The sequence below is a fragment of the Equus przewalskii genome, chromosome 16 (assembly GCF_037783145.1).
Source record: "Equus przewalskii isolate Varuska chromosome 16, EquPr2, whole genome shotgun sequence".
NCBI classification, from domain to species: domain Eukaryota; kingdom Metazoa; phylum Chordata; class Mammalia; order Perissodactyla; family Equidae; genus Equus; species Equus przewalskii.
The window spans coordinates 19,982,949-19,991,561 of NC_091846.1; positions in this window are offsets into that span (position 1 = coordinate 19,982,949).

The following is an 8,613-nucleotide window of genomic DNA, read 5'->3' on the forward strand; positions in this document are numbered from 1 at the left end:
TCCAGGTTTGTTCTTTCTCAAGACTGCTTTGGCTATTTGGGGTCTTTCTTGGCTCCACACAAATCTTAGGATTGTTTATTCTACTGCTGTAAAAATGCCATTGGAATCTTGATAGGGATTGCATTGAATCTATAGATGACTTTGGGTAATGTGGACATTTTAGCAATATTAATTCTTACAATCCATAAGCATGGGCTATCTTTCCATTTATTTGTGTCTTCTACAATTTCTTTCATCAATGTCTTGTAGCTTTCACTGTGCAGATTTTTCACCTCCTTGGTTAAATTTATTCCTAAATATTTTATTGTTTTTGGTGCTATTGTAAATGGGGTCATTTTCTTTATTTCTTTTTCAGATAATTTGTTATTGGCAGTGACTATTTTTAAATAGCACTTTGCTGTCCCCTTCCCTCTGGCTAGAGTAGTTCACACTGTCACTCTCCATACTCCCCACCTACCTCCGTTGTTTACCCTGAGGACTGTCACGCACAGGGAAAATATCCTAATGGGTGAGGAGGCCCTAGACACATAAAAACAACAGTAGATGCCAAAGGCCTGCTCTTGCACATGGGCATTGACGAGAAGACAGGCAAATGCACTGAAATGCTCTCATTCCCATGAATGCCATGTGAAACTCTGTGACCAACAGAGAAGAGGCGTTCTGGTCAAGCCCATATTCCAAGCAGTCAGAAAAACTAACCAAGTAGTCATCAAAAAGGACAATTCCTAAGGGAATCCCTAGTTCCAGCTGCCAAAAAGATAGCCAAGGATGTCACGAGGGAATTCCTCTAGGACTCCAAGTGCCCTCTCTAGAAGGTATAGGCCAAACTTGAGGCTCCAGGGGCCTGGAGGGGGCAGGAGGGGAAAGGCGAGGCCTGCTCCGAGAAATAGCATCTGTGCAGGGCACAGGACGGAGCCTGGAAAGGGCTGCTGAAGACTGCACTCAAACGCAGACCATGGACCCAGTCCCAACATCCCCTCTAAAGAGCAGAGCTTTGGGTCACCTGGCCCGGGCCTGGCTTCTGGGTGGGCCACACATGGATGCAAGCTCTGGAGAGGGAAGACTGTCTATTTCCAGGCAGACTAAGAAGAAATTGGGTCGAGACAACATATAAAGATGTAAAGAAAACGAGAAAATGCTTCATTCTTGAGTTTGAAAATACTGAATTGGTCTGTGTAAATGTGTGTAGGTATGTGCATGTGCGTGTTTATGTATGTGGATGTGTGTGTGTCTGTATAGCATGTCCCATAAGTCTTGGTGAAGCTTTTCTAACTTCAGAAATGTAAATGCTACTAACATAAAACACATCATTTGGAGGTATAATCATTCATATTTTTATTATACTGAATTTAAATGATAAATCATTAGTTTGAATTTTTCCGTCAGCCATTCTGAGTGAAGATGAAGAGGTTAATGGAAAGAATAACAACTTAAATATTCAAAATTAAAGAAGGAGAAAACAGGGTTCAACTTCTGAATTGACGACACTAAAGAACTTATGTGCAAAAACGGAATTGAGATTTGCACAACATGGATAAAGCTGGAGGAGATTATGCTCAATGAAAGAGGCCAGACAGAGACAGACAAATACTGCATGACATCACTCATATGTGAAATCTAACAGCAACACAAAGAGGTCAGCCTCATAGAAACACAGATTAGAAAAGTGGTGGCCAGGAGCTGGGGAGTGGGGGATGTAGGGAGAGGCTGGTAAAAGGCTACAAACTTTCAGCCCGGAGACGCATAAGGTCTGAAGATCTATGGTATGGTGACTGCAGTTGATAACACTGAAATGAGCCATTGAAATTGGTAAGAGACAAGCAGTGAAATGTTCTCACACACATATACAAAGTCAAGATGGGAGGTGAAAACTACAATGGGACTCAAGGACAGAGGAGATCGTGAGAGGAGAAATCCCTGGGCAATACCCAAATTCCTGGGAGAACTCGGACTTTTGAGGCTAAGGAATTGGTGGGTTCAAACCAAGATCTCCAAGAGACCCAGGGAACCAGACGATACCTGGCTTCTGGGGGGAAGGAATAGAAAATCGATTAAGGTCTAGAAGGCTCAGGACGGAGGCCTGGAGTTGTAGGCTGGATGGTGGGGGAGGGGCTGTGGTCCAGCCTGCTCCCCTTTGGTCCCCTCCCCAGCCCTCAGGAGCCCTTTGTGACAGGGACACAGGTCTGTCATGGGGGCCTGGGGTAATTGTCTCCGGGCCACTCCCAGAGCTCAGTTGCTTCAGGGCAGCACTGCATTTCAGACATGGAGAATCCTCTCCGGTTTCTGAAAAGCGTTCTTGCCACCTGGCTGAGCTCCACTTCCACTTCCTGGGCGATGGATCCCATCCTCGCCTTCTTGTGTGGACTGGGGCTCTTCCTCGTGCTCCTTCCCTCCCTCCACAGGAATCCATCCTTACGACCCCCGGTGAAACGGAGAAACGTCAGGAAGGTAAGAAAGCCTTGGCTGAGACCTAACAGAAGATGATTCTTCTTCTGTACTAGGATTCTCACTTTTCTGAATGAACTCGAGGAACTCTGGGAATGGGAAAGAATAGAATAGCATCCTTCTAGGGACGAGCTGGGCTGGGCAGGGAGGGGTTAGAGCAGGCAGAAGAATGTCCATCCCAAGGTCTCAGAGCAGGAGTCCAGGTGTGGTAGAGGGCTCCAGGGCACAGGCCCCAATGCAGCGACGGCAGGCAGAGGACTGAACACTGGGTTGGATCTTTGTGGGAGCACAGGCCCTGAGGACTGCTTCCCCAGCCACCTTCCCCTGGAGGAGGTCACGGGTGAGCCATCTTCTGTCGGGGCGGATGTGAGGGTGGTGCTGAGCCCCGAGAGTCTCCGGGCAGGGGCTGGAGTGGGGCTCTGGCCTCGGGCAGCAGAGTCCTCCCTGAGGAAGCTCAGAGGCATGTGTAGGTCAGACAGCGTGCGTGTTCTTGAACAGAGGAACAGTGGTGGGAGCAATCCATGGTGGGGTCTCACCTAGAACATCCTTCTTGATGTTCCTCAAAGAAGGAAGACACAAAAATACCCAATTTAGGTTCAATTATCCACTTTCAAAAGGAGTCGAAAGAAAGAACCACCACAGAGCTCCAGGAGTTCAAGGTAGAAAGTCACCTTGCTCCTGAATGCTGAGCTTCTGCCCCTGGTCTAGAGAGAGGACAGGGAGCCTTGGCTCTGAGCCCCTGGAGTTGTTTGCTTGTTCTCGCCTCTCAGCCTCAAGTGGAGCCGAGGGGGAGGAGCAGCAGGAGTCGGAAGAAAAGTGGAGCTCTGCAAAGTAAGCTTCTGACGTTGGGTCCTGTGTCTCGAGAGCTGGCCGTCATCTCTCCTGTCCCTGGTCACCCAGCTCCATGGCCTCCGAGGATGCCAGAGGCAGAGCGTGTCCCTCAGGAAGTAGAGCCCTCTGGGAGGCTCCCAGGAAGGAGATGAGAACCTAGATCCTTGCCAGAGTCTGTGCCAGGAAGGAAGCCCCAAGCCCGGAGGGGCCAGGAAATGGGTGATGAGTAGCAGGGGCCTGTGGGCTATAGTGGATGTGGAGGCACATTGTCAATGACAAACCTCAACCCGTCATGTGCCTTGCCATCCCCCTTGGGGACCACGTAGCCTTGGACTATGCTGCTTGGGCTCCAGAGTTGGCCTTCCCTATGGTCTCCGCTAAAGGGACATTGCAGGCAGCCTCGGGTAAGAGCCTCAGGACCCTGCCTTCAGCGCCATGATCCAGTCTCCTGGTTTCTAGCTTATAGAGAAGGCAGAAAGAAAGAATGGATATTGGGTAGCAATCTGAAGAGTTTGCCACAGCCTCCCCTCTCACCAACCAGAAAATATTTGCCCCACTGGCTGCCTGATACCAAAAATTGGCCAATTATTAAGTTATCCCTTTTACTTAAAGCATTGTTTTCTATTAAAATACAGAATCCCTGGGAAGGTAGCCTATGAGCATTGTTGGTCATTTATACTCAGGATGAGTAAATTTATTACAGATTTTCAGTTTTCCTCAAGGTCCAATTGCCCAGAAGAGTCTGGGACCCTTGAGGCTTTCTCTGCGGCTGTAGGAGATGTTGCCTCCCGGTAAGGAGACATAAATCCAAGTCCTGTGTCACTTGCCCTAAGCTGATACAAGAGGTCAGCTCACACTGTGCTTCTGTCATGGATATTTGTTATGAATGTGGCCACCCAGATCCTTGAACAATATTCTCACAATGTTTGTCTGCTTCCCCAAGGGAGAAAGCAGAACTTGTTTCCCCAGGCTTCCCCTGAATCTAGGGCACGAGCGTGTGATAAAGGCACCAACAGAGAGATGCTCCTATACCAGAGCAATGTGAGGAAGATGGCACTTGTGGAATCCATTTTCTGGGAAGGATGGCAGCCTGGCTTTGGGGGCAGCTCTGTAAAGTTTGAGGGGCTGTGAGGCTGTCTCCTCAGCAGCAGCAGCAGAGGGTCTTTGCTGAAGTTGTCCCAGGTGGGAATCTGGGCTTGGCTCCTGTCTGCATAACCCCCAACCTGACCCTTTGGCCCTCCCAGAGATTCGGTGAGCCAGCCAATTTCTTTCACAAATCCTGGCTCTTTAAAGAAGCTAGGGTGAGTCCTGTTGTTTGTAATTCATCACCCTGCCGGGTACAATCTTACAACATGTCCTCCTTAGGCCACGGTGCAGAATGCAGGTCGCTTTGGACATCTGTCCTCTTCTATGCTCTCATGATCACAGTGCTCTCTGCTTTCTTTCCCTGTCAGTAGCCTCCTTCTCCCCTCACTGCCCACCTTCACTGATTCCCGAAGAAACTCCACTCCATGGTAAGTAAGTTCCTGCACCCTTGGGCTCTCCATCTGGCTGGAGTGGAATCCTAAATCCCCCTGGCCTGTGCAGATGATGTGGCTATTCTTTCCCGCCCCCTCTACCTTGAGGCCAGGTTGGGGAGAGGGCCAGCATTTCCACCCCTTTCTCTTCTACCTTTGTGGATGCCATCTACACCTCTCAAGTTCAAATCATCTCATCATATCTTTTCATCTGTTACATCTTGATGTCCCAGTTTACAGAGATTGTACGTGACTCTCTGACTGCTTATTTGGCGCCTCCATAGGTGGCTGTCTTGGGTAGTTGGTCACTTACTTTATTCAATACGATTACATTTCCTCCAAGGACCAGATCTTGGACCACATTTCCTCATACTTGAAAGCCTTGAGTCTAGCACCTTGCTCTGCACATAGCAGGCCCTCAGTAAATGGTTATTTAATACTATTTTAGGGGACCTACATTTTTTTGTTCACCCTCTCCTTATTTTCATTGTTTCCGTATTGTGATTCTTGCCTTCCCAAGAAAAACACCCGCAAACTACATCTCCCAGACTCCCTTGCCCACTAGGTACAGACATGTGATTCAAAGTCTGCTAATTAGAAGCACTTGCATAAGACATGAATGGAAAGTGAGCAATGACAGGCAACAGACCTGATCTCCTGGCAAGCGTGGTGGCAGAGGCCTGTGGCTCTTCTGGGGCAGTTTTATTGGAGAGTCTGATGTCCAATCCCAGGCATGATCTGTGCCAAAGATGTGTCAGAGCAGCAGTGCTGTTCCTGCTGGAACTCCACCGAGCAGTTGGGTATCCTTCCTGGCTGCATTATTTCTGGCTGCGTGGCAGTCAAGCCTGGGTCCCTGTCCGTTGCAGAGACTCTGGGATCTGCCCGGCATCCTTCAACAAATTTCTTTTGAGTTTCAACAAGGAGACTGGATTCTATATTTACAGCTAAGAACTATTTCCAACCAAGTGGTGGGGAGGCAGCACACTGTAGTGTTCAAGAGCGTGGTCTTTGGAATCAGATAGACGTGGATCTGAAACTTGACCCGGCTGTTCACTAGCCGTATGCCATTGGACAGCTTACTTAATCTCACCAAATCTCAGTTTTCTTGTGGATAAAATAAATAAAATAAAACCTATCACATTGGGTTGTTCTGAGGATTAAAAAGAGAATGTTTGTAAAGCATTTAGCACAAAGCTTGGCATACAGTTGATGCTCAGTAAATGAAAGGGCAGCTATTCTAGCGACCCATGCATGTATTTCCTCTTTTAACCTATTTGGTTATTTTAGAATTTGTTTCTGCGTAAAGATGAAAAATAAAAGATTGGAAATGGCTAGAAGTAAAAGCTCCTCCTTCCTTCTCATGTAGAGGTAGTTTTCTCACCTGTCCTCTTCCATGGGACTTTGGAATCCTCTGGAAGCCAGCAAAGGGGTCAAGTGCTGTCTTTCCAGAATATGGCGTGGTCTTTATACACTGGACATTGGCTTTGTCAGTGGCTCTAATTAGGGAGTGCTACGGTGACCCTGAAGACAGTAATTTGGATAGGACAGAGGTGGAAGAATAAAAAAAAAAATCAGTATCAGCCATAACTTCAGCAAGACTTTTGCAAAGATATCATTTTATTCCATGTAACACAAAAACGGCTTCTGCTTAATTCGTATGTCTTTGTTCCTTCATCATACATTTTTCCTTAGTGTTTAAATGTTTCATCCTGCCCTCCCTTTCCATGTGGTCCAAATCTCCTCTTCGGGTATTTCTGGTTCATCTGTTTAGAACATGCTGATTTATGGCGCCTTGCTAGAGATACGTGGTAGGGAGTGAGCTGCAAATGCAGTGGAGACATTTGCATTTCAGCAGAATGGTCTTAACTATGGTGCCATCTTTATGCTGTCTAGAGGTGATAGGACGCAGGAGGGAATCTCAGGCAGTGTGATGAAATGAGCAGACAGAACTCCAGGCAGGCAGGGTGGTTGCTTCAAAGACCCTATATTTGTTATATAAAAATCAAAGACGCACATTCCCAAATTGATTGTACTTAGCTGGGGAACAGCTGGACAAACTCTGATGACTTAAGAGAACTCAGTGACAAGATCTGACTGTGCAAATGGCCCTCATTCAAGAGTGAAATCCATGTGTGGGGCCAGGGCCTCGTTTGCCTGCATGCTACAGATGCCTCATCATTATAGCTTCATTAGTTCTGACGACCCCTGGGCTCAACCTCATCCTCCCAGCCCTCTACTCCACTCCTACTCCTTGTCTCTCCCTAATTCTAGAAGTAACATTATAACATCTCAAACAGGGCAAATGAATATTAATTTTGTTTTGAAAATTTTACAGCAACCTTTGACCTTGTTGAAAATGTCACAGATCTGACTTTTATAAACTGTCTGATCTTGCATATGTTATTATTCCTTTCTGTGCCTGATTGCCCTTGTTTGTGATACGAGTTTTAAAACGTCATCCTTCACGGCCTCCATGGGGTCCTGTGGAGATTTAATTTCCCCTCCCCCCTTTAAACCTAAGAGGATGCAAAGAGCCTTATCGGAGCTGAAGGCACAGGCTTGAGTCAAGGCCTCCCGGGAACATTGGGGCACCCCATCGAGGCTTCACCCCCACCCTCTGGGGGCCACAGCAGTGAGGAGCTCTGTGGGAGCTGGCGATTCCTTCCATCCTTCCTGCTCTTCTTACCCTGTGGTTATTTCCCCTTCTTCTTTCCTTCTGCTCCTGACATCCCAGTGGTGAGACGAATTTGGCTCTCGACTGGGGCTGGAGGCTCATTCCCTCCCCAGGCCTCCCTGGTTGCAGAGGGAAAAGCTGGTCTCCTTGTCAAATCATGCGTGTGACAAAGACACTTCAAATGGGACTCTATGGTCCTAAGTGCACTGACCATGGATGGGCCTGAAGTTTTGTATGTTTGACTTTCACAGAACCAGGTCTTTCGTATGTTGTACATGGATGCTCCTGACTGCCTTCCAAAGGCAGAGTCAGACTCTCAGCCAGGCACACTCGCGCATCCATCTGATACAAGCAGAACTTTCCTATTTAAAAGGAGACTGTCTTCTCTACAGTTAGTCTTGGGGAATGACCATAATTAAGTCATGGGGGTCAAATTTTAATAGAATCTGCTTATAACTTCTGAAACCTGAATTCAGTCCCAAACAACTATGTATTCCTCCTACCAGATTTTTACCATCAGATTCATTTAGCTGTTGTGTCTGAGAAGAACAGTGCTGTGAATTGTGCTTGTGATAAAATATTGGAATATGTAAATAAAATGCATTAATATTTTATTAACAAAATAATAAATGATTAATAATAACTTATGCTATACTAGCTGCTGCTGGTTTAATTATTCCTGTTTCGGGGAAGCTCGACTTAAGAACTGTTTCTGCTGGAAAGGACTTCCTCACACTTTCTTCTTAAAATTTTACCCCTCTTCAAAACCCAGCTCAGTTGTTACTTGCTGTCACGGGAGTGATTCCTCACTTTTCTACAAGAACACAGTGCTCGTGTCCCTCATCTCACACCTCACTCTTCCTTCTAGATACCTGGGGGCTGTTTTACTTTGTCTGCTATATTGTAGACTCCTAGAGGAGAATTCATTATATATAACTTTACATGTTCTGATGCAATTTAGCAATACTCAGCATATTTATTTAAAAGGAAAAATGAGTGAAAGGTGACAGTCTACTGTTTGCTAGTTGAGTGATCTTGGGCAACTTCCTATCATCTCTGTGCTTGTTTCCTTGTATGTAAAACTGCAACCTCAGACATTGAAGATTAAATGAGATCATGTATATAAAGTACTTAGCACAAGACCCA